The sequence below is a fragment of the Pogona vitticeps genome, chromosome 4 (genome assembly GCF_051106095.1).
Source record: "Pogona vitticeps strain Pit_001003342236 chromosome 4, PviZW2.1, whole genome shotgun sequence".
In the NCBI taxonomy this organism is placed as follows: Eukaryota; Metazoa; Chordata; class Lepidosauria; order Squamata; family Agamidae; genus Pogona; species Pogona vitticeps.
In genome coordinates this window covers 104,749,798-104,775,679 of record NC_135786.1, presented here as the reverse complement: position 1 = coordinate 104,775,679, position 25,882 = coordinate 104,749,798, and the positions used below count along the sequence as shown (strand labels likewise).

Here is a 25,882-nt window from a genome sequence, read left to right as displayed (position 1 = left end):
AGTTCCCTACAAGCATCAGCTCTTTGCTCTACCTGTCGCTGTCCCCACCAACCAAGAGAGACTTAACATACTACTCTTTCTCCAGAACCAAGCTGAACATGAGTAGCCTGTAAAATGTTTAACAATCTTGGCAAAAGTAGGCTTACACACACCTTGATACCTGTTAGCAGAAGAATTTCACTGAGAATTTACATATTTGAAAGATATTTCATTAAAACTCAGCATACTCCTTTCTACCCTGAGGTGAGAGTGGTTGGCTTTGTTATTGTTCTTTCTCTCTTCACGGCACAGACCATGTGGGGTAGAACAGCAAACCATTGCCAGCTGGATCCTGCCATCAGTGATTGAGAATGCTTCTCTTCCCTCTTCCCTAAACATGAAGGGGGGAGGTGATGTGACCTGCTGACTGGGAGGCACAGATGGGAATCTCTAATTTCTTCATAGCGGTCTCTGTGAATGCACACAATTGGGTTATCCTGCACATGCGCAGGAACGTCCGGAAGATTCTAGAGCTTAAGAAAAAGTGTCAATTAGCTCCCCCCACAGGGTATATAAGCCCCGCCTCTTCCATCTGCCTTTCAGTTCCTCTTTTTCCGCTGTTCCTGTAGGACGTAGGAAGAGCAGAGCTATCAACCGTTAAGTTTCTAGCTTAGCTAGCCCCTTTTTCTATTCCTTTATTTTGTTTTATACGGTTGTCCGACAGAACCTTTAATTTTTGCTAAAATTATTTTGTTCTGTCGTGTTCCCCCCCCTAAGATAAATGGATCTCCCCTTTTTATCCTTTTTGTTTATGGCCCCTCGGGGCTTCAAGCAGTGTGCCGTCTGATCCCGAAAAATTCCTTTATCAGATGGACACGATAAATGCTTGTTTTGTCTGGGAGAATCACATTTAGATCAGTCTTGCATTGCTTGCAAAAGTTTTTCAAAGCAAGCGATCAAGTTAAGGCGCCAGACTTTGGTCTTTCCTTTACGAAAAGACTCTGTTCCCAACTACGGAAAGCGCCTCCCTCACAGAACTGTCTCCTCCTCGTGCTGAGGCCTCTAAACAGAATTATCCAACAGACCAACCAATGCTTACCATATCTGTGCTGGCTAAGGCTAAGGATGTTTCCAAACCTCCAAAAGCCAAACCGCCTTCTCGTTCTGCCATTCCTGCAAAAACGAAGGCCACTGATAAGCCAAAGAGAGCAAAGAAACCAGCCAAGTTGCCTATTGTGCCTCCCCCCACTACTTCGATATTGCTTGAAGAATCTTCGAGGGAAGCAGTCGGACTTTCTGATGCTGATGAACACATTCCTTTAGCCTCAGGACAATATGTGCATGTCACAGAACTCGGGCCGATTTGAGGCTGAGCCAGATGCCAGCCAGGTCGTTGCCCATTTAAGTCCTCGATACTCAGGGCGGGCTGATACCGAGTCTCCGTCTGAACAGGAGTCTGATCATGAAACTCCTAGGAAGCGGACTGCAAAGCGCAAGCACACCGCTCTGTACCAGCCTCGGGATGGAGGCGATGGGTACCGTCCGCAAGGACCACTGCAGTTTGGTCCTCCCTTCTACGCTCCGTTCCAACCATATCCGTACCAGGGCTATGCCTATCAGTCGGAGCTTCCAACACAAGTACCGTGGTACCATACCGTGTCTCCTTCTATCCCGTGTCAGCCACATACTCAGCAGGACTTTTCCACGCCTCAAGCACCATCCTGCAAGAGGCAATTTCCTATGATACCCACAACACTTTCCAAGTGTGCTAAGTACAGTGGCAAGCATTCCTTGGTCCAGGCTACGATGCTTTACTCTGGTCCTGATGCCCACGATACCGTACCTTTCTCCCCATCCACTCAATCGGATGCGGATATGGTACCTGAAGGCACAGTACCGAGGCGTTCCCCCTCGCTCACCTCGTAGTCATCTAACCCTTCTACGATGTCCAGTGACTCTGACGTCCCTGATACTGGTGCCCAAGATTCATCATCTCAGCCCTCATCAGAGGACTTCTCATCTTATGCGCAACTTATTATGTGCATGGTGAAAACTCTCCAACTTGATGCACAGATCCCTCAACAAGAACGGGACCTTGTCTTCCAGGATATGGAGCAGGATAAAGCTTCTCCTCCTAGTCTCAGCCTTATTCCTGCTCTCTTTGAACTGGCAAAATCTTCTTGGGGACAAACCTCCTACATTGGTCCAGGTATCACGTAAGATCGAGCACCACTATAAGACTCATGGTTGGGACTCTGACTTCCTTACCAAGCATCCTTCACCCAATTCCATAGTGGTTGAAGCTACTCAATACAAATCTCGTATCCGATCATCAGCTACACCTACTGACAAAGAGGGAAAGAAATCAGACACCCCTGGCAAAAAACTGTACTATTTGCCGCAATGCTGATTAAAATTGCTAACTATCAAGGTGCCATAGGCACCTATCAGAAGCACTTGTGGGACAAGATAGTTCCAACACTACAATCCTTACCTGATCCCTCAAAAACTGAAGCCCTTAACGTTTATGAAGAAGCTAACACCCTTACCAGACAACAGCGATTTGCCGCAAAACATACAGCAGACATTGCTTCCAAATCCATGCTGACGGCCATTGCTGTTAGACGCCAGGCCTGGCTTAGAACAGCCAACATCCCTGACGACACCAAAACCAAAATTGAGGAACTTCCCTTCGATGCCACTGGGCTGTTCAACTTTAAGAATGACGAAACTATGGATAACATCCATAAAATGAGAAAAACCGCGAAATCCTATGTACCATACCAGCCGTATAGGTACCAGAAGCAAGCTTTCAGAAAACCACAATACCAGTCATCTACTCAGTACCAGCCTTCATGGTACAGTAAGCAGCAACAGGACCGCACTTACGAAATTCAGCAGTCCGCTACACAACTGTTCATGCAGCAATGTTTCCACAGCCCCAAGCAACCCTTTCGTAAGACTCAGCACAGGGGTAAGCAATTTACATAACTCTTCATTTTCTACCAGACTGTCTCCATTCCTGCACGAATGGAAAAACATCACTACTGACAAGTGGGTCCAAAGTATCATTCAGCATGGATACAGAATAGAATTTTCACACACTCCCCTGCCAAATACGATCAAACCTACCCTTTTCTCCATGCCACTGCATCTCGAAATTTCATCCTGGTTATTCAAGGGGGCTATAATTTGAATTACACCATCTGACAACAGCGGTTTTTTTTCTATCACTACCTCACAGTCCCTAAGAAAGATGGGGGTATAAGACCCATCATGGACCTCAGAGACCTCAACTGGTACATATACTACAAGAAATTCTGTATGCTTACCCTTGATTCCATTCTTCCCCTCTTATCTCAGGGAAACTGGTTCGTCTCCATCGACTTGCAGGATGCTTATTTCCATATCTCCATCCATCTGTCTCATAAAAAATTTCTTCGGTTCCGGTTCCATCACAATACCTTCCAATTCACTGCCCTACCGTTCGGGCTATCCATGGCCCCCAGGACATTCACAAAATGTATGGCACCAGTCATCGCGTACCTGAAAACTCAAGGAATAAAATTTTTTCCCTTACATCAACGACTGGCTTCTGGTGGCCCAATCCTACCAAGAAGCCCTCTCAGCCACAAGCTTCACTTTGTCCACCCTGAACAAATTAGGCCTAAAAATCAACACAAAAAGTCCAACCTGATACCTTCCCAACTAGTCTCCTACATAGGAGCAACCTTGGACTCTGTTTGCACAAGGGCATTTCTGACCCCACAGCGCATTCACAAAATCAGGACAGCTGTGAGCAAGTTCAAACCGCGTGCAACATTCACAGCACACTCTGTTCAGCACGTCCTAGGATTGATGGCATCCACCACTGCGGTGGTATCGTATGCAAGACTCGAACTCAGACCCCTGCACTCTTGGTTCATCACTCCGTTCGACCCTGTGACAGATCCTCAATCAAAGAGACTAAAAATCCCCTCTCACATAGCTCGGCATCTTGTCTGGTGGGCCAGACCCAGCAACTTGTCACAAGGGAGGCTGTTCCACCTTCCCTACCTGTCCATACAGGTCGTCACCAACGCCAGTCCGTCAGGTTGGGGCGCACATTATCAGGACCTCCAAGTCCAAGGACTATGGACTCCAACCCAGAAAGCCTTGCACATCAATCAGCTCGAACTACTCGCTGTCATGAAGGCCTTCCAATCCTTCCTACCACGCATCCAAGGCCATGCAGTGCAACTGGTAACAGACAATACCACAATAATGCACTACATCAACAGGCAAGGTGGAACACGGTCCAGATCTATTGACCATTTGATTCTGAAAAGGGTGCCGTTCACACAACATCTTCCTGCAAGCAATCCACATAGCATCCAGGGACAATTCCCTGGCGGACCACTTGAGCAGGCTCCCCACCAGAGTGCACGAATGGACACTAGACCAGTCGGTTTTTCTAGACCTTTGCAAATGTTGGGGACAGCCTACAGTGGACCTCTTCATGTCCCATCTCAACACCAAGTGCGCCTGATACTGCTCCAGGGTGGGCGTAGATACTGCCTCTCTGGGAGACACTTTCCTCATACCATGGTCAGGGGAACAGACGTACCTGTTCCCTCCAATACCGCTGCTTCTCAGAACGGTAACCAGGATAATCCAGTACAGCACTGATGCAATCCTCATTGCCCCTTGGTGGCCGAGGCAACTGTGGTTTGCTCACTGTCACATACAGCACTGATGGTACCTGTCTGTCATGGGTTTGGAGGGAAAGTTCCATCCTATGGGGAGTGGAAGGCGGGACATCAGGGGGGAGGAGCTGTACTGTATATATATTTGGGGGAAGTCCATCGTAGGGAAGCTGACGTGGAGAAGTGGAGTTGGAGTCTGTGGGTCAGACTGGGTACAACTGTTCGTCAGACAGTACATACCTGATAGGTTCAGGTTTCTATCTAGGTAGCCAGAACTGATAGGTTCAGGGTCTGTGCGTTACCTTAAGTGTTCCGTGAGAACCAATCTGTTGTATGTGTATGATTGAGACTATACCAAGTTCCAGTATCCTATTTACCTGATCCTTTTATTTACCCTGTTTGTTTTTTTCAATAAACCTTGTTCTTTTGTTTATTAAAATCCATTCCTGGTCTGGGTGACTTGGTAGAGCGAATGGTTGGTGGCAGCCTAACTACAGGGTGGGATACTCCAGTAGGTCTGGGGTTGCTACATTTATTGGTGTCCAGCAGGTGGGATACGACGGGTCCAGTTGCCCAGTGGTCCAGCAAAGCCTTGGCTAGTGTGCCCAGAGCAAGGGGGGTCTAGTCAGGGAAAATCTGAGGGCGCGTAGGTAATCTTCTAGGCTTACCTCACGGGGAGGTAGGCTAGTGGAAGAACGTGCAAACTCAGATTGGGGGACTAGATTAGGGAGCTCTGAGGCAACCCGTTTTGGCGGGAAAGGGCTGAGGCAAAGCTGCGTGAAGTAACAGTGATCTAGCCTGTCTGCTGAGAGGCCTAGCAGAGGGGGTGGATTCTGTCTGGCAACAGTTGCAAGTTGGTGCTGGAGGGACAGCAGCAGTCTATAGAAGGCTGTTTCTGAGGCAAAAGGAAAAAAGTCGTCGTTTTATTTTGAGGCGTGACTTTTGAAGGCAGCCTGGTCTGGGGGGATTATGCCCTTGACTCGAAGCCAAATGGCAGAAATGGGGGAAGTGAGAGAACCACAGGGAGACCAAGGTTCTGAGGAGGAATTTGGCTCAGTGCAGGATGAGAGCACGGGAGAACTGACCTCAGAACTCAGAAAAATGCTCCTAGCCCAACAGCATGAACTGAGGGTGAGGGAAATGGAGGAAAGGGAAAGGGAGAAACAAAGACAATTTGAAATAGAAAGGGAAGAGAAACAGAGACAGTTGGAGTTAGAAAGAATGGCGTTTGAGCTGAAGAAGCTGGAAATAATGAGTAGAAATAGGAATAACAATAATAATGAGGGGAACCCAGGGAATGGGGAAGGCAGCTTGTCTAAAACTGACTTGAAGAAATTCCCTGTGTACAACAAGGGAGATTGCCCTGAGGTGTTCTTTTCCCTAGTGGAAAGAGCGTTTGTGGACTTCTCAGTAAGGGAAACTGAGAAGATGACCATTATGCGATCTTTAATCAGTGGCAGCCTGGCAGAAGTCTATGCCGAGATGCCAGTGGAACTGCTGAAAGACTTCGCTGAGTTTAAAAAACTGGTGTTTGCCCGGCATGGGATAAATGCTGAACAGCTGAGGCAAAAATTCAGGTCACTCACAAAAAAACCAGAGCAGACTTTTACCCAAGTGGGGGCCCAACTGGTGAGGTTGCTAGAGAAATGGCTGTCTCAGGAGGGGACAGAGACCTTCCAGCAGCTCAAAGACCTGATAGCGCTGGAACAATTTTATTCAGTCCTGCATGGGGAACTAAAGTTCCATGTGAGAGAGAGGAAACCTCAAATTGTGACAGAAGCGGCAGAGATCGCAGATTTTATTTCCCAAATAAGGAAGCCCTTAGGTGCTGAGGGGAAAACTGTGGGTAAGCCCAAAGAAACCTACAGCAGGTACTCTCAGGGACCAGGGAAAAACCAGCAAGGGGGAGGGGCCCATGTTGAAGGGAAGCACTCTAACATGAAACCACCAAGACCTCAGATTTTGGAGGGAAAACCAAAAACAGATGAGAAAGACTCCAAGTACAGCAGAAAATGTTATTTCTGTCAAGGAAAGGGCCATCTAATCTCAGAGTGTGAGAAATTAAAGCAGCTAAAGGGAAAATTGCCTCATGATTTGAGTGGAACCAAGCCAAAAGCTGTGTTCTGTGTCCAGACAGAGCAAAGCTCCTTGCCACTGAGGGAGCCTGTTGCCATGGCGACTCACTCTGGACCAGTTACATCTGCTGATCAGGCTGGGGAAAATGGTCCTCTTGTGGAGGTCAAGCACTGCTTACTAGTTAGGACAGATTCGCAATTGTTTGAGACCGCTGGTGTGGACGTAGGAATACTTGACCATCAGTATAGGGGGCTAAAGGATACTTGTTCCCAGGTGACCCTGTGCCATCCAGACATTATTCCTAGGAAGCATATAATCCCAAATGAGAGCCTGAAGGTGGCAGGGATTGAGGGGCAGGTGATCTCACTGCCAGTAGCGGAGGTACCTGTGAGCTTTCAAGGCTGGAGGGGAGTTTGGCATCTAGCGATTTCATCGACTGCCAGCAGCCGTGCTCGTGGGAAATGACCTGGCTGAACATGTGAAACGGGTGCTAGTGATTACACGCTCACAAGCTACCACGGGGACAGGTCAGGGGGGTACTGAAGAGCCCGAGGCTGAAGCAGATGAGGGTAGTCCCGAAACTGTGGCAGAAACCTTAACCACAGACAGCAAATTTGGCCAAGAGCAAAAGGCAGACGCCACTCTCCGAAAGTGTTTTGAAAAGGTGACAGACACCCAGTTAACACCTGAAACCCCAGTGAGATTTCACGGGAAAAAGGGAATTTTATATAGAGAGACCCTGATGAATATCTCAAAAGGGGGAGATGGGATCAGAAGTCAGCTAGTGGTACCTGAAAAGTATCGCCCCATGATCTTACAAAGGGGGCACTCTGACATGTTTGCTGCGCACTTGGGGGTGAACAAAACACAGCAGAGAATCACACAAAATTTTTACTGGCCTGAAATAGGGAAGCAGATCAAGGAGTTCTGTAGACAATGTGATGTGTGTCAGAGGCAGGGGAATAACCGTGACAGGACCAAAGCGAAGTTGTGCCCTTTGCCTGTGATTGACACCCCGTTCAAATGCATAGGGGTGGATATTGTGGGACCTTTGCCCAAGGCCACAAAGAGGGGGAACAGGTTCATCCTAACAATTGTGGACCATGCCACGAGGTACCCCGAAGCCATTCCCTTGACTAACATCGAAACTAACACAGTGGCAGATGCCTTGGTGGGGTATATGTCCAGGATGGGATTTGCCTCAGAAATAATCACAGATTTGGGCACCTCGTTTACATCGAAGCTCATGAAACGGTTATGGCAAATCTGTGGAATTAAACACAAGGAAACCACTGCCTATCACCCCGAAAGTAATGGGTTAACGGAGAAGTTCAATGGGACTCTGATGCGCATGATTAGGGCTTACTTGGCAGAGAATCCAAACAATTGGGACCAGAAGCTGCAATCCCTTTTGTTTGCTTACCGATCAGTGCCCCAAGCCAGTACCGGGTTCAGTCCGTTTGAACTTTTGTTTGGGAGAAAAGTAAAAGGTCCACTTGATTTAATCAAACAGAATTGGGAGCAGATCACCCAGGATGACCCACAAGATGTTGTGACGTATATAGACACTTTAATGAATGACCTGAAGAGAAACCTAGAGCTAGCAGCAGAAAACCTGCAAGCTCAGAAGGTCAGACAGAAAACCTGGTATGACCAGAAAGCCAGGGAGAGGCACTTTAACCCAGGGGAGGAAGTGCTTTGGCTTAGGCCCTGCAAAGAGAACAAACTGCAGCTCAAATGGGCAGGACCATACAGGGTCATTTCCAAGATGTCGGACCTGAACTACCTTATAGAACAAGAGGAACACCAAGCAGGGAGGGTGGTACATGTGAATGCCCTGAAACCCTACTACAGAGGGGAACAGAGGGTTTTATTTGCCATAAAAGCAGCTGAGAGTGAGGAAGCTGAATTGCCCTTCTGGGAGGGTAGAGGAGAAGTGAAATACAACCCAGATGAGGTGAAGATCAGTCCTGCACTCACCCAAGACCAGCAGCAAGAACTAAAAGTGCTGCTCACCAAATATCATAAGGTTTTTTCAAATAAGCCGGGGATAGTGAAGGGAGTGATGCATCGGATCCACACAGGGGATGCACCCCCGCAAGCAGTATCCCCATACCAAGTGACGGGACCCTATAGGGACAAGGTGTGGAAGGAGCTGGACGAGATGCTTAGGGAGAACATAATTGTCCCCTCTTCTAGTCCATGGTCCTCTCCGATAGTCCTGGTGGACAAGCCTGATGGGAGCATTAGATTTTGTGTAGATTACCGGAAATTAAACCGTGTAACCACTCCTGATGCCTACCCAATGCCCAGGCTAGACAACCTGATTGAAACCATAGGGGGTTGTCGGTTCATTTCATCGTTGGACCTAGTAAAGGGTTACTGGCAATTAAGGATTGATCCCCGGGATCAGGAAAAGACCGCATTTTGCAGCCCTTTCGGTCTATATGAGTTTAGAGTCCTTAGTTTTGGTCTCAGAAATGCACCAGCCACATTCCAAAGGCTGATGGACCAGACCTTAGCAGGGCTCAGTGACTTTACTGTGGCCTACATTGACGATATAGGGATCTTCAGCAATACCTGGGAAGATCACCTGAAACACCTGGAGATAGTGCTGCAGAGGTTAAGTGCAGCAGGGCTAACAGTAAAGGCAAGCAAGTGTCAGCTGGGTAGCCCAGAAATAAAATACTTAGGTCACATAGTAGGGGGAGGAGTGATCAAACCCCTAGAGGCCAAGATAGAAGCCGTTCGTGATTGGCCCAGACCCAACACCAAGAAAAAAGTCAAATCATTTCTTGGGTTGGTGGGCTACTACAGAAAGTTCATCCCGAGGTTTAGCGAGATAGCGACTCCGCTGACCGATCTGACGCGGAAGAAGACTGATGACCGCATCCCGTGGACCAGCGACTGTGAGGAGGCGTTCCAGAGGTTGAAGGAGGCGCTCATCCATTATCCAGTGCTGCGTGCTCCCGACTTCGACCGGGAGTTCATCATCTACACCGATGCGTCTAACAGCGGGGTAGGAGCAGTTCTTTGCCAGGAGGATGAAAATGGTGACCAGCATCCAGTGTCCTACCTGAGTAGGAAACTCCAGAAAGGTGAGAGACATTTGGCAACCGTGGAAAAGGAGTGCCTGGCCATAGTATACGCGATTCAGAAGGCCAAACCCTACATCTGGGGAAGACATTTTGTTCTGTGCACTGACCACTCACCACTGCAGTGGTTAAAGACAATGAAAACCCATAATAGTAAACTTATGAGGTGGGCTTTAAACCTGCAAGATTTTGACTTTGAAGTGAAGGTGGTCAGAGGGGCAATGAACTGTGTTGCTGACGCCTTGTCAAGAAGACCCGACGAGTGAAGACGGCGAAGAAACCATGGACTGTGTATATTTTGGTGACCAAAAGTTAAATGTACCTGTTTATTGAACAAGCTTGGTTTGTATTAATAAAGGTAACTTAATGTATTGCAAATATTAATGTTTAAATGCATAAGTGATATGTTTGACCTAGAGTGAGTAAGTATGGGTTATGGGATTGTATTATAATGTATAACTGTTTATGTGTTTTGATCCTGGTTGTTTTGTTGGAGAAAAGCACTTTAGCTTTTCCCCCGCAAAACAACTTATAAAGGGGAAAGGTGTCACATACAGCACTGATGGTACCTGTCTGTCATGGGTTTGGAGGGAAAGTTCCATCCTATGGGGAGTGGAAGGCGGGACATCAGGGGGGAGGAGCTGTACTGTATATATATTTGGGGGAAGTCCATCGTAGGGAAGCTGACGTGGAGAAGTGGAGTTGGAGTCTGTGGGTCAGACTGGGTACAACTGTTCGTCAGACAGTACATACCTGATAGGTTCAGGTTTCTATCTAGGTAGCCAGAACTGATAGGTTCAGGGTCTGTGCGTTACCTTAAAGTGTTCCGTGAGAACCAATCTGTTGTATGTGTATGATTGGGACTATACCAAGTTCCAGTATCCTATTTACCTGATCCTTTTATTTACCCTGTTTGTTTTTTTCAATAAACCTTGTTCTTTTGTTTATTAAAATCCATTCCTGGTCTGGGTGACTTGGTAGAGCGAATGGTTGGTGGCAGCCTAACTACAGGGTGGGATACTCCAGTAGGTCTGGGGTTGCTACACTCACCTATCAGGAATAACACAAGAAGTGTACCACACCTCAGATACCGTCCCTTCTATCATAGAACAACGGGGCTCTTTGCCATCCCGCTGTCCAGTCCCTTCACCTGACAGCGTGGAGGATAACCCGTGCTTCCGCGAGGTACTAGACCATGCATGAAAGCCTTCCACTTCATGCTTGTACAAGAGAAAATGGAAAGCCTTCCTCAAATTTGCCCAATTAGAAGGCATGACCACAGTACCAGTATCTCTACACACGGTACTTACCTTCTTGCTGCATCTTTTTAATATGGGACTTGCTCACTCCATGCTCAACGTCTACATTTCAGCAATCGTCGCTCACCAACCTCCTCGATCATACTCTGCGAGACTTTTTTTCTGACTCTACACTTAAAAGATTCTTAAAAGGTCTCCAAAACATATGACCTCCCTCTCAGACCATCGCACCGCAATGGTCACTTCCATTCGTCTTGGAAGCCATTACCAAACCTCCACTTGAACCAATGGCTACGTGTTCAGAAAAACTCCTCTCACTAAAAACTGCATTTCTAGTAGCCACTACTTCAGCCAAAAGAGCAAGCGAACTCACCGCTTTATGGTCAGACCCTCCTTACCTTCAGATGCACCCAGATAAGGTTACCTTATACATGGACATTTCCTTCCTGCCGAAAGTGGTATCAGAATTCCATGTCAATCAGCACATTGTGCTTCCAACCTTTTTTCCTTCTCCAACCACACCGCTGGAGCGCAAACTCCATTTACTCGATGTTAGAAGGGCCCTTGCCTTCTACTTACATTGTACCAAGCATATCAGGCGTTCTCCGCATCTCTTCCTATGCTACCATGGTCCTCGCAAAGGTGTTCCCGCTTCCTCTCAATCAGTATCGAGATGGATTGTTCAGCTTATACAGCTGGCTTACCAGCTGGCCCAAAAACTTCTTCCAGAGGGATTAAAGGTGCACTCCATCAGAGCGGTTTCCACCTCGACAGCCCTATTCAAAGGTGTCCAACTGCAAAGCATCTGCAAAGCAGCCACCTGGGCTACCCCTCTGACATTCGCCAGACACTACCGACTGGACGTCAGAGCTAAAAATGATGCGGCATTTGGACGGGCGATACTGTCATCCTTGATACTGTGACGGCCCTCCTTCCGGTGAGTACAGCTTGCTATTCACCCAATTGTGTGCATTCACAGAGACCACTACAAAGAAAGTTAGGTTACTTACCTGTAACTTTGGTTCTTCTAATGGTACTCTGTGAATTCACACATCCTTCCCTTCCACCCCTCTATCCGTCACGGTACCGTTCTATGATACCATGCTATCTAACTTTACGGTAACGGCGGATTTAGGGAACTGAAAGGAAGATGGAGGAGGCGGGGCTTATATATCCCATGGGGGGAGCTAATTGACTCTTTTTCTTAAGCTCTAGAATCTTCTGGACATTCCTGCGCAGGCGCAGGATAACCCAATTGTGTGAATTCACAGAGTACCCCTAGAAGAACCAAAGTTACAGGTAAGTAACCTAACTATTTTGGTGATTCCTCTTTGCACCAGTTTGACCCATGGAAAATGTATGGCACAAAAGATGCTGTCTTAAATACATATTGTGTTTCTATCATGATAACATTGAACTTTGAAGTTGATTGTTAGAAAGTAACACTTCACAGAAAACCTAGTTCTAAGACCTTGACCTGTTCTTAACAGCTTGTTTTTCTCACATTTCCCCTTAGAAACCCATCCATCTTCATGTGAAAATATTGCTCTGAGCAATGGCTTTTTCATAAGTCGAGAAGATCGCTTTTCTCTCAATGAGAAAGTGACCTATCGGTGTCAGAGTGGCTTCACAACTGCAGAAGGACATGGGGAAGGACAGATACAGTGCCAGGCAGAAGGATGGAAGCCAGAGCCAAAGTGCATCAGTAAGTCTGTTTCTTTCATTGACATTCCTCTTTTCTCTTAATTCAGAGATTCAGCAATTGATGAAATCTATGTTGTTTATATGCAGTCTGAAAGAGCGCAGCATTGGAAATTTATTAGTTGGTCCCCAAGATGGAAAAATTACAGTGGTGCCTCGCTTAATGAGCGCTTCGTTTAACGACGAATTCGCTTAGCGATGACTTTTTTGGAATGATCTTGCGCTCCGTTTAACTATGTTCCCTATGGGTGATTTTCGCATACCAATGTTTGGGACCATGCTTCGCATAGCGATGACAGTTTGGGTCCCCCTGTTTCGCTTAACGATGGTTTTGACAGCCTCATGTTGGCTGTTTTTTAAATGTTTAAAAATGTTTAGAATGCTTGAAATCATAAGTGCACTTAATAAACCCTTTGTTAAATTAATTTGACTTTGTTCTGACTCTTTTTAAATTTGTTGTAATTCCCCCCCCCCCCTTGAGATGCATTTCAATTGAGGAACCGCGTTTCCCTTAGTGATGTTTCCTATGGCGATTTTCGCTTAAGGACAGCAATTTGTTCCTATTGGATTATCCGGTTTTCAATGCATTTCAATGGGAAACCGTGTTTCACTTAGCGATGTTTTCCCATAGTGATGATTTTTTTGGAACCAATTAAAATTGTTAAGCGAGGCACCACTGTACTGACTTTACAAAGAGGACAAAAAACACACATAATTTGGCTACATGGGTGTTTTTGTCCACTTTGTAATATCAGTATTTTTTTTCCATGCTGGAGACCAGACAATAAATTTCCTATCCTCTTTCACTCTTTCACTTTACAAAGTATACAAAATACTCCTATAATCTGGCTACATGAGGGTGCAGGGCCTGGGCTGATAACAGAGGGTTGAATTCCCTTGTTCCTCCTTGCCTAAGAAACTTCTGCAGGCCAGAAGAAAGGGAAAAACCCCATGGACTTACAAACTAGGTACGTTTTTCAGCTTTTAAGATCTCAAAGGCGACAAGAGTGGAGGGAAAGAGACAGAATTAAAGTAATAATCAAGTGCCAGGTGAAAGAAACATCAGTGCCCTTGGCAAAGGAAACAGTGAAACAAACTTAATTCTTCCAGTTACAAAGCTGAGCGGGTTAACCTGGGAAGAAATCTGTTTTGCCAAGCAGTCTTCTGGGGATCCGCAGAAGAATGAACTGTAAAATGAAACCTAATCAGACATTAGTTTTCTGGCTTGCTATTGTATATACAGTACTCTCAACAGCTAATTTGTCTTTTAGCCCCAACTACTGGTGATTTTAATATTAGCAGTCTGAAAGCTTTTTGACTGGGAAAACTAAAGGAAGAAGTTTTTCATCTCCATTTTAGAGCTAACTATTAAAGGTAAATGAGGCAAGAAAGATCAAAACAAAGAGAAAGTGAAATGGCTTGAGCGAAAGGATACTGGACATTTAAAATCTAAGCCAAATGACTATTCATTGGTGCATCTAGCTCATGTGCAGGATATAGCCAAGAGGCGTCAAGAAGAACCTTTAAAATTAGAACCTATGAACATGAAACAGTTGTTGGATGGCATAGGAGAGGTGAATGAAAATGTGATAGCAATGGATCAAAAACTAAAAGGTTTCACCCAAAATTTGGCCAGTATGGATCAGAAAATTCCAAATTTAGATAATAACGTTACAGGTATCCAGAAGGACTATAAAACATTAAATGACAATGTGGAAAGTTGGCTGAAAACCATAGATGACAAAGTTGAGAGATCACAAAGTTAAATTAAATGCAACTCAAAAATATTAATAGACCAGGAAATAGCTACTACCCACTGAAATACTCAGTGTTCCCACAGCAAGATGTGTCTAGATGCACCAACATCAGAATCAAGGGCATTAAAGAGATGTAACAAGCAGAGAAAGATCTGTTGCCAAAAACTGTGAACTGGTTTTTAAAAAAAGCCCGAAAAATCTTGTGGAATGTCTGTGATCTGGATAGGGTCCATTGTGTGGGTTGGAAATGCTTTAGGGGGCAGCCAAGGCATGGGCTAGTGAAATTTTCAAGTGAAAGAAAGAAAGAAAGAAAGAAAGAAAGAAAGAAAGAAAGAAAGAAAGAAAGAAAGAAAGAAAGAAAGAAAGAAAGAAAGAAAGAAAGAAAGAAAGAGGAATTAGGATACAATGGAAGTAAAGAGGGATTATTAAATTAGAAGTGGGTTATCTATTAGAGTTTTAGCAATTTATACGTATCTGGTAAAAAAATGTATAGAGTAGTGGGAGATAATATAGTTTAGTGAGATCCAGAAGACAAGGAGATTTAAGCTGAGAATGGATATGGAGATTTAGCAAATTGTAATCTTTTGATGATATTAGATGAGGCAGTTAGATGAATAAATTCATGCAGTTTTTCTCTTGTTCTCTTTTAAAAGTTTTACATTATTTATTTTTATTTTAACCATATAGGAAGTTAAGTTACCAGCCAGTTTGTAATATCCCATTCTTACATATCTCAACATATATATCTAAGCACATCCCGGTTTTGGGCAAGGTGCTTGAGCAGGTTGTGGCTTCTCAACTCCAGGGATTCCTGGATGAGGCAGACCTATGCAACTGGACAGGGGGAGTGTGTCCCTGTTGCTTCTGCTGGATCTCTCAGCAGCTTCGATACCATTGACCATGGTATCCTTCTGGACCATCTCTCTGGAATGGGACTCACACTGTTTTACAGTGGCTCCAGTCCTTCCTGGAGGAGAGAATTCAGAAGGTGGTCCTGGGGGACTCGTGTTCAAAACACTGGCTGTTGGCTTGTGGTGTCCCTCAGGGTTCTGTTTTAGCTGCAGTGCTATTTAACATCTATATGAAACTGCTGGATGAGGTTGTCCAGAGTTTAGGAGTTTGATGTCACCAGTATGCTGATTACAGCTAACTCTATCTTTCCTTTCCATCTAAATCCAAGGAATCTGTTTCGGTTCAAAATCAGTGTGTGGTGTCAGTAATGATGAAGGTGAATAAACTGAAACTTAATCCAGACAAAAAAGAGGTGCTCTCGGTTAGTCAAAAACCAAATCATGGAATAGGGTAGCAGCCTGTGCTAGATGGGGTTACACTCCCTCTGAAAACACAGGCGCACAGCTTGAGGTTGTTCCTGAATTCCTTTCTGAGCCTGGATGCCCAGGTTTCAGTGATGGCCAGGAGTGCCTTCGCATAATTGAAACTTGTGCACCAGCTGTGGCCATTTCTTGAAAAGACTGATCTGGCCACGGTAACACATGTCCTAGTTACATCTCGGCTGGATTACTGTAAAATTCGCTATGTGGGGCTTCTTTTGGAAGGTGTTCAGAAACTCCAAAGGGTCCAAAATGCCACAGCCAGATTGTTAACTGGAACTGATTATAGGAAATACATCACTCCCCTGTTACAGCAGCTCCACTGGCTGTTGATCGGTTTCTAGATACAATTCAAAGTGCTGGTTTTAACCTATAAAGCAGTAATCCAAGCTATCTAAAAGGCCACATTTCCCTCTGTGAGCCTGCCTGGGCATTAAGATCAATTAGGGGAGGTCTTTCCCTCAGTCCCACCACTCTGACAGGTGCACTTGGTGGGGATGCAGGAGAGGGCTTCCTCTGTAGCTGCTCCCAGACTCTGGAACTCTTTCCCATGGGAAGCTAGGCTGGGCACTTACACTATTTTTTCTCTTCAGGCAAGGTTTTCCTTAATGACTGGTGGTCTGAGAGGGATTTTAAATGGATTACTGTGCTCTATTGTTTTAAATATATTTTACTATTGATGTTCCCTGCCATTTTAATAGAATAATTGTTTAATTCTTTTTAAATATTTGTAAACTTACCATTTTTAGCTTTTGAATACAGTGGTGCCTCGCATTACAACGTTAATTCATTCCAGCGAAATCGCTGGAGAACGAAAATGTCGTAATGCGAAAAGAAAAAAACCATTGAAACACATTAAAACCCGTTTAATGCGTTCCAAAGGGCTGTAAACTCACCGTCCAGCGAAGATCCTTCATAGGGCAGCCATTTTTGCTGCCTATGCAGCGAGGAATCCGTCCCACAAAACAGCGGGGAGCCATTTTATTTACCCGGCGGCCATTTTGAAACCGCCAATCAGCTGTTGGAAAATCGTCATTTTGCGAAGAATTGGTTCCCAAAGCAGGGCACCGATCATCGCAAAGCGAAATTCCCCCAATCAGACCATTGTTTTGCGATCGCAGAAGCAATCACAAAAAGATTGTTGTAATGCAGTTTTGTTGTAATGCAGGGCAATCGTAAAGCGAGGCACCACTGTATTATCTTTTGAAACAATACACTATTAAGAATTAAGAATCTAATAGAAACAATAGGGAGAATTAAAGTATATTTAAAACAATTTGAGGAAACAACAGGATTAAAGGTAAGTTGGGATACGTCAGAATGCATATTGCCAAACTATGCTGAAGAGGAGAAAGTGAAGATTTTTGCTGTCCTTCCGCAAGCAGGCAAAGACCTTTCTCTTCAGGCAGGCTTTTAAAAGCCATCATTTGTTAACTAGTGGCACTAAATCTATTGGTAGAGTAGACATACATATGTCATCACAAAGAGTTGTGGGCATTACCAGGATTTGCATTTAAACTGAATTTTAAAAACCTACACATCCAAAGATGCTTCTTTAGGGCAGCTCTTTGGAGCTCTAGTTTAAAATCAACACCCCTACTTCAGGCTGTGTGAATTGAAAGCTTGCAGTTGGGAGGCTCTGCTAATACAGGAAAGAACTGCACAGGAAACATAGTGCCGTAGTACTAAACCCTGCAATTTAGAATAACCTCCAGAAAAAAGAAACCTTCTAGAAGGAAAAAACAAAACAAAAAAACATTTGTGAGTTCTTTACCAAGTAACCCAATTAGTGAAGAACATAAAAACCAACTTAACTCACTAACAACACTTAAAGAGATAAAAATAACTATTAAAAAATGTAAGAAGGGGAAGTCACCAGGTTGTCATGGCTTCTCAAGAAACTTCTATAAAATATGGGAGGACGAACTATCTGAACACCTATTAGAAGTATATAACTCAATATTGATTGGGGGAAAGTTCCAGATTCCTGGAAAGAAGCAAGAATAATAGCTATCCCAAAACAAGATAAAGGCACTACATTTCCATCTGCGTATAGGCCAATAACTTTGCAGAATCAAGATTAAAAAAATATTCTCATCTATTATGGCACAAACAGTAAATAGTTTCACTACAAATTATATTCATGGAGACCACTACAGGTTTATGCCAGGGAGACAAATGTCGGATGCGACTCGTAAGATATTAAATATTATATACATTGCATCAGAAAAAACAGGAAGGTAGCAATACTTGTTGGCTGGGTGCCAACTCCAAACAAAACAGACGTGGCGTTTGCCTCTCCAGAAGCTTGGAGTCAGTGTTTGGATATTGAAGCTACAAGAGCACTCTGTTGGTGAAAAGAAACTTTGGAGCCCAAGATAACAAGTTAAACAGAGTCCCTTATCAGGCAGCTTCAAATCCTCCCTTTAATAAGCAGAATAAAGACACAAAGCGTTTAGGAAAAACAAAGAGAGAGTTTGATAAGAAATGGCATAATATATTCAGACTTCATGTATCTGCATAGATCATACATATATACATGGCATTATGTACATAGATTGTGCATAAATCTCTTAGAACAACACAGACATTCAGAGAACTAAAGACCACCAGACTCACTACTGTTCCTACTCTTCTGCTTATACAGCAGAAGCAGCCTATCACTACAGACAAAGCAGCTGAATGTGGTTAACAAGCACTACCTAAGCTTGTCCCAGTTGCATGTCATCAGACAACCATTTTACATTGACTTTTACAGACATGACTTTGTATTTGTCATCCGTCTTACCTTCCTTCTACAATATTAAATTTAACCCCTTGTTCACATGTTAGAACAAATCCTGACAATACTTTCATTAGACACCCTCAAAGCTTTTTACTGTGTGGAATGGAGGTATATGTTCAATTCAATTAGAGAAAATAAATATGGATGGAACATTTACCTGTGTTCTAAAGCAGTGGTCCCCAACCTTGGGCCTCCAGATGTTCTTGGACTACAACTCCCAGAAGCCTTCACCACCACCTCCGCTGGCCAGGATTTCTGGGAGTTGAAGTCCAAGAACATCTGGAGGCCCAAGGTTGGGGACCACTGTTCTAAAGAAGCTATACCAAGGCGGAAGGGCTTCAATATTAATAAATGGAATTGAATCTGAAAAATTTGAATTATAAGAGGAGACCCGTTGTCTTTAGGGCACTGGCTATAGAGTGACTTGCAGGACTTATTAATATTTGCACTGGCTATAGAGCGACTTGCAGAACTTAATATTAGGGGAATAATGGTTAAAAACAAACAACATAAAATTAATTTATATGCTGACGATATACTTATATTCCTAAAATCCACCAATGGAAAGTATAGAAACATTGAAACAAATATTGGAAGAATTCAAATATTATACAGGATTAAAAATTAATTATGATAAATCTAAATTGCTATCCATAAATAGTCCTATACTAGAACAAAAAAAAGAAAGAAAGAAAAGAAAAACAAAGAACAGGTTTAGGGCTATGTGAGTCATGCTTCAAATATTTGGGGATCTGGATAACAAAAAAATATAAGACAACTCGTCTATAGGAATTCTAAAAAAAGCATTTAGTTCTATAAAGGAAAAAATTAAGAAATGGAAAAAAATTAAATCTAACATTATTGAGAAGAATTGCAATAGTAAAAGCTCATATCTTACCAAAACTTCTGTTTCTATTTCAAAATATCCCTCAACAATTGGAAACGAAAAAGATAAAACAATGGCAAAACATATTCAAAAAATTTATTTCAGCGAAAAGTAAATCCCTGAGATTTATAAACACAGTTAAGTATGGCCCAAATAGAAATGGAGTGCTAGCAATAGCACATTTACTCAAATATTATGAGGATTTCCAAATGGCCCAAGTAATCAAACTTATACAGGATAGCAAGACTCCTGAATGGGCTAGAATGGACAGAGAAGAGCAAGTAAGGTCATTGGATGTATATTTATATGAAGAAAGAATTTTGATAAATGAGAAACAAATACAGAATCCTTTTACTAAAGAATTACTCTGGATAATAAGGAAACACATGATAATCTTTGCTCCCCTTGTATCTCCATTATGTCCTTTATTAGGCCACCCTAAATTTAAATTTCAAGATAAATACACACAATTCAAGCAATGGAAAGAGAGAGGAATGTATAGAATAACAGATTTGTATATACAAGGAAAACCTATTGCAATTGGACAGCTCCAGGAGAAAACTAGGCATATAGTAACTAATTTGTACCAGACAACCCAAATTAGAAATTTGGCAACTCAACTACATAAAACACCGGGTTCGAATAGACTATTAACAGAAATAGGGAAATATTGTATAGAGATAGTGAATAAAAGAAAAACAGGGTTAATTTCAGTAATTTATAAAAATATTATAGATGAACAACTTGGAAACAATATGGGATCCAAGATAGTTTTGGAGACAAATGTAAAAACAGAGATATTAGAAAACACATGGAAAAGAATATGCACGTCTCAACCTTATAAATCAGTATCATCTCAAGCTAAAGAAACAGTATTTAAAATAATGCACAGATCGTATCTTTACCCTGTAAAATTAAATAAAACAAATAAAGGAATATCAAACATGTGTTGGAGGATGTGTAAGAATAAAGGAACTCTGGAACATATGTGGTTAAAATGCCCAAAAATAGAAATTTTCTTGTCTGAAATAATTAAGTTGTTGGAAAGTATAACAAAAGAAAAAAAATAATTTCAAATGAAACTTTGCTACTTTTTATGTTATTAACCGGATGGAAGGAAAATATTGTGAATAAAGAACTAATCACGATTATATTAGGGATATAATCTAATGAAATTGCCCATCAATGGAAGGATGCTCAGGACTTGTCCTTGCAAAGATTTTAGAATAGAATAGGGAGACTGCCTCTGCTTGAAAAACTGACCTATCACATTAAACTCTATAGAGGTGAAGTAAAGCAAGATACATTTATAGAAGTATGGTATCCCTTGTTGGCCTCTGGTGCAGGAGATCAAATGGAAAATGGGCTGAAATGCTGGTTAGTTTGAATAACTGTGGGTTAGAAGTAAAACATATATAAACATTTAAATACTGTATTATTAGTCTACTGTAGATAAGAACATTATAGGAAGTGTAACTCTATTTAAAAGTAATTACTACTTTTTTCTTAATTGGAGAAGCTATAGAGGAGTATTGAGTCTACCAATTTCTCTTCTCACCCAGTTGGTTGAGCTAATTTTTTCCCCAGAAAATCTTAAACTAAAAATGATATTGAATGATAAAGGGTTTCTTAGAATAAAAAATTGGATGAAACAGATGCAAGATAGGGAACGAATATGAGAGATGGTTGTTGTGGGTTTTTCGGGCTGTTTGGCTGTGTTCTTAAGGTTTTTATTCCTAACGTTTTGCCAGTCTCTGTGGCCAGCATCTTCAGAGGGCAGGAGTCACAACTCTCTCTGTGTTCTGGTGCAATTTGTTGGATACAGTGATGCCTCGATGTACAAACGTCCCATCCTGTGAACATTTTGAGTTATGAACAGCTCCATTCGCAAAATTTTGCTTTGACTTGCAAACGGAGCTTTGACTTAGGAACAAAAAAAAACCATGGGGAAGGCGGGAAATTTGAACTTTGGCCAGCGAAGAGGCTGCTTCTCTGCTACCTTGCTTGCCCCAGTGGTTAGAGAGTGTGAATACGGAGAGAGACTTCAGACTACCTGGTACTGTACTGTGCGGACTGTTTTTTTTTCTTTTTTCTTTTTGGATTTTTGACTTTCTTTTTTAAAACAGAGACTGCTTGTTCTGGGTGAGGACGCTGTATTTACTGTACAGGCATTTTGCAGCTTGGGGTTGAGCTAAGTGGCTAGGTGTGGGGTTATGTTTCTGTGCTGGCTGTTGGCTTTAAAATCAGAAAACTGTTTGCAAAGGTCTGTCTGTGGGCTCTAAAATGCATTTTAGTCTTTTGGTTGCTTGGTTTAAAATGTGTTGTAAAATGTGTGGGTTTAAAATGTGTGAGTTTAGCATGTGTGGGTTTAAAATGTGTCCCCCCCCCACATTTTCTCTCTGTGTGTCTTCTCTCTTTTTGTGCTTAAAAGCACACACCTTTGTCGGAGGGGTCTGTGTGCCCCAGTGATGATCTTTCTTTCCTCTTTTCCCCATTGTTCCCTCCCTCCCTCCTTTCCTGCCCTTTTATTAAGCTAAGTTTATCTTAGGTTAAAAGAAGAAAAATTCTCCCCCTAGTGGTAGAGGACAGATTAACTGAACTAATACTTTGATTTACAAACCGTGTCTTGACATAAGAACAGACAATAGCCGGAACGGATTAATCGGGCTTCAGTGCATTCCTATGGGAAATGCTGATTTGACTTCCGAATGTTTTGACTTACGAACATCTTCTGGGACAGATTAAGTTTGTAAGTCATGGCACCACTGTAGTTGAGTATTTATAGCTATGGGAACAGCTTTTGTCCTTTTCAGGAAATTGGGTGATTATGGTGATCAGCATGTTTTTTGTTGTGGGTGTATTGTGATAAGGGGGAGAGATGATCTGCCAATGTGATTGAAGGGTGTTGTTAGCTGGTCTTTTGTGTGCAGTGATCACCAGTCCTTGTAGTTGGGTAGAGTTCATTGACCTTTTTCAGGCTGTATTTTTCAGTGCTGGGAGCCAGGCTTTGTTGACTATGAGAGATATTGGGAAAAGAGGGGATTTAATGGTTAAATATATTTCTGTTCGAAAAATGGACAAGAAAGGAAGGAGAGGTCAGAATGATGACAAAATTTGAAGAGATGATTGAAAAAATGGAAACTAGAAGCAAAGAAAATGGAAAAGTGACCACCCAAGGGAGGCTCATAAAAATGCAAATTCTTTGCAGTGGCTCTAACTTTATGGAACTAGCTTTCAGAGGAGCTCTGTCTAGCCCTCTCCATGTTGACATTTAGGAAGCAATTAAAGTTGTTGCTTTTCAGGGAGGGTTTTGACATCCACCTTAGTTGATCACCTTTCCCTCCTTTCCATCCCCTCTTCTCCCTCTTCCCCTTTTCTCCATGTGCTCTAGGTTTATATGATTACTCGATGCCATCTGGTTGAAGGATTGTCATTGTTTTAATATTTTTATCTTTATTTTTTTTCCTCTTATGTATGTTGTAACTGCCCAAAGTAGTGTCTCGACATGAATAAGAGCAGGACACAAAATGAATGAATGAATGAATGAATGAATGAATGAATGAATGAATGAATGAATGAATGAATGAATGAATAAATAAATAAATAAATAAATAAATAAATAAATAAATAAATAAATTGTAGGAGGAAGATTTGGTTAAAGAAATTGCAGGGAAAGTTGGAGTAAAATATAAAATAAAAGAACAATGAAGAATCTATCTATAAGGGTAAAAATTGTTACAAAGTAGTGTGGAGATGGTATTTAACACTGGTGAAGCTGCATTAAATACACAGTAAAATGTATCATCTCTGTGCTGGAAGTGTAAGAAAACATTTACACTGCAAAATAAGGAAGAAAGAAGGGATTATGATTTTTACAGAGATTAGGCAAATAATTGCAGTGGATATACAAATGTCTCCAAAGATTGCCTTTTTGAATATGATCAATAATAACCAAATGAAGAGAGAAGAAAACTGATTAATGATTATAATGGTGACTGTGGTAAGGTTAATACTTGCAAAGAAGTGGAAAAGTGATAATCAAATTAACATTGAGGAATGGTATAGAGAAATGTGGCATATGGCAATTAATGACAAATTGGCAAATGAAATTAAAATTACAAGAATATAAAAAGTTATATTTTAAAGAAATATGGAATACATTCTTAATATATTTGTTTCAGAAAGGGAAGAGGTGTATATTGGGAGAAAAATCAAGGTATTTCTGGAGAGAAATGGGGGAGTATGAAATGCAAGGATAAAGAATATGAATCTAGTCCTGAGAGAAAAAGTGGCACCAGGGTGGAAAAATGTGATTATGATGAATTGGTTTAACTTTAGTTGATTTAATGTTGTGTATTGTAAATGTGTGGTTTTGTTTACCTTTTTCTTAAACATTTTTAAAAATCTGGCTACATAGGACATGCTATCATCCCAGCTATACCTACTGCATAGCTAATAGCAGAATTGTTTATTACAGTTATTTGCCAGCAGAATACTTTACAATGACTATTTGACCATTGGATATCAACCCACTTGCTTTTATTTATCCTAAGGAAAGAACTGAATACATCCAAATTTCTATTATTAGGGAACTGTATTTGACAAGAATCCAACTTCCTCACTTAGCTAGTATTTTAAAATGTGCAAAATGAGCAATGACATTATACCTTGGCAAATAATAATTTAGAGTTCATGCAATGAAATCTAAAACTTAGCAATACATCTCTGATTAGCTATGGAACCTGCCCATATACTCTAGTCATAATTCACTTCTGAGGTATAATAATCTAATTGCAAGCCAAAATGCCCTTCACATACACCAGCATACATAACCAACCGTTGGCTAATAGTTTAGAGATAAAATGTTTAAAATAGATATGTGGCTCAGAAAATGTAGCCTTAGAAACAAAATGAAAACAGCAAGAAAATAAAATAAAAATAGAGAAATGGGAAAAAAACTTTTAACTATTTGGAGTGGGTGAGAAACAGAAAGCATCCAATTAGGAGTTTCTGCTGGTGCAGGAATGAACTGTGCAATCACTAATGTGTTATCTGAGAGTAAAGATGGGCACGAAGTGAACTACGAAGCAGAAAAAACCATTAATGTGGATTGTGGTTTGGTTTGCAACCCCATTTGGGGATTCTGTTTTGCTGATGTGAAGCAAATTGAAACGCCAAACTTTTCCCCCCTTTGTGCTTCATTTTGCTTTGGAAAGCGGGTGCCCACCCACCTGCCCCTGTTGCCTCCCTACCTGGTCCTGCCACATCCATCACACTCATATAGCAATTAAATTTAACTAAAGAACAACAGTGAGGTGCAAAGCAGGGTGTCTCCAGTTCTAATTAGATTAGTATTGGAGCAAAAACATTTACATGGTGACAATGGTAGGATACATAAATGGATCCGTTGTTTGTACAGAGAATTGGAATTGACTGAAAGCTTGGATGAACAGAAAGGAAATATGAGTCTTGAGTTGGGGAAAGTCTCCAACAAACAAGGTACAGCCTTGGTGTTCATGCATCATGTCAAGTTGCAACAGATCTAAGTATTTTTTTTCTTTTGACAAGGATTAAGATACAGTAAAAGAAATCTGACCCATTAGTTTACTATGAGATGTAATAAGGGTAAAAGGGCCACACAAGCCTTGAAGGTTAGTGTTATGGAAAGCAAGGAAGTACTCTGAAATTAGAGATGCCGAAAAAGGGAAGAAGAGATACAATGTATATAAATTTTCTTTCCAGTTTATCTCTGACATTTAAGCTTTCAGGAGTCAACAATCAGTTCCAAAGAGAGGCAATGGATGTGAAGATTATATATATCTCCTGTGTTTATAGCCTCTTCATTCTCATAATCTCCTGTATATTCTGTGTAAGAAACATCTACAATATATTTAGCAAAATTATCTTCCAACTTCTGAACCCATTGGGAAATGAATATGAATCTGTCTGACACTGACGTTTGTAGAGGAGAATTAATGTGGAGCAGAAGAATATCCTCTTATAGCCCCTGTTTCCCTTTCAGAAAGGGAAATATACAGTGGTGCCCCGCATAGCGAGGTTAATCCATTCCGGATTAACCATCGCTATGGCGAAACATCGCTGTACGGAACGGAAAATGCCATTGGAATGCATTAAACTTCGTTTAATGCGTTCCAATAGGCTCCAAACTCACCGTTCAGCGAAGTTTCTCCATAGCGCAGGCATTTTCGCGCCCTCGGTAAGCGAGGGCAGGGCACGAAAACGCTGCGCATGGCCATTTTGGGGCTTCCGGCGGCCATTTTGGAACCGCTGATCAGCTGTTTTGCGGGCATCACAATGCGAAGATCGG

At 42.3% G+C, this 25,882-nt stretch overlaps 1 protein-coding gene across 7 annotated transcripts in view; it reads left to right on the top strand.

Annotated features, from left to right (window-relative positions):
- CFH (complement factor H) overlaps positions 1-25,882 on the top strand; it is a 275,435-nt gene that overhangs the window by 63,870 nt on the left and 185,683 nt on the right. For 3 of the 7 annotated variants that reach the window (XR_013544564.1, XR_013544563.1, XR_013544565.1), the window contains exon 10: positions 12,611-12,799. The exons of the other annotated variants lie outside the window; for them this stretch is intronic. The gene's annotated coding sequence lies outside the window, so the exon portion shown is untranslated. The remainder of the gene's footprint in view (positions 1-12,610; positions 12,800-25,882) is intronic. 7 annotated transcript variants of the gene reach the window in all.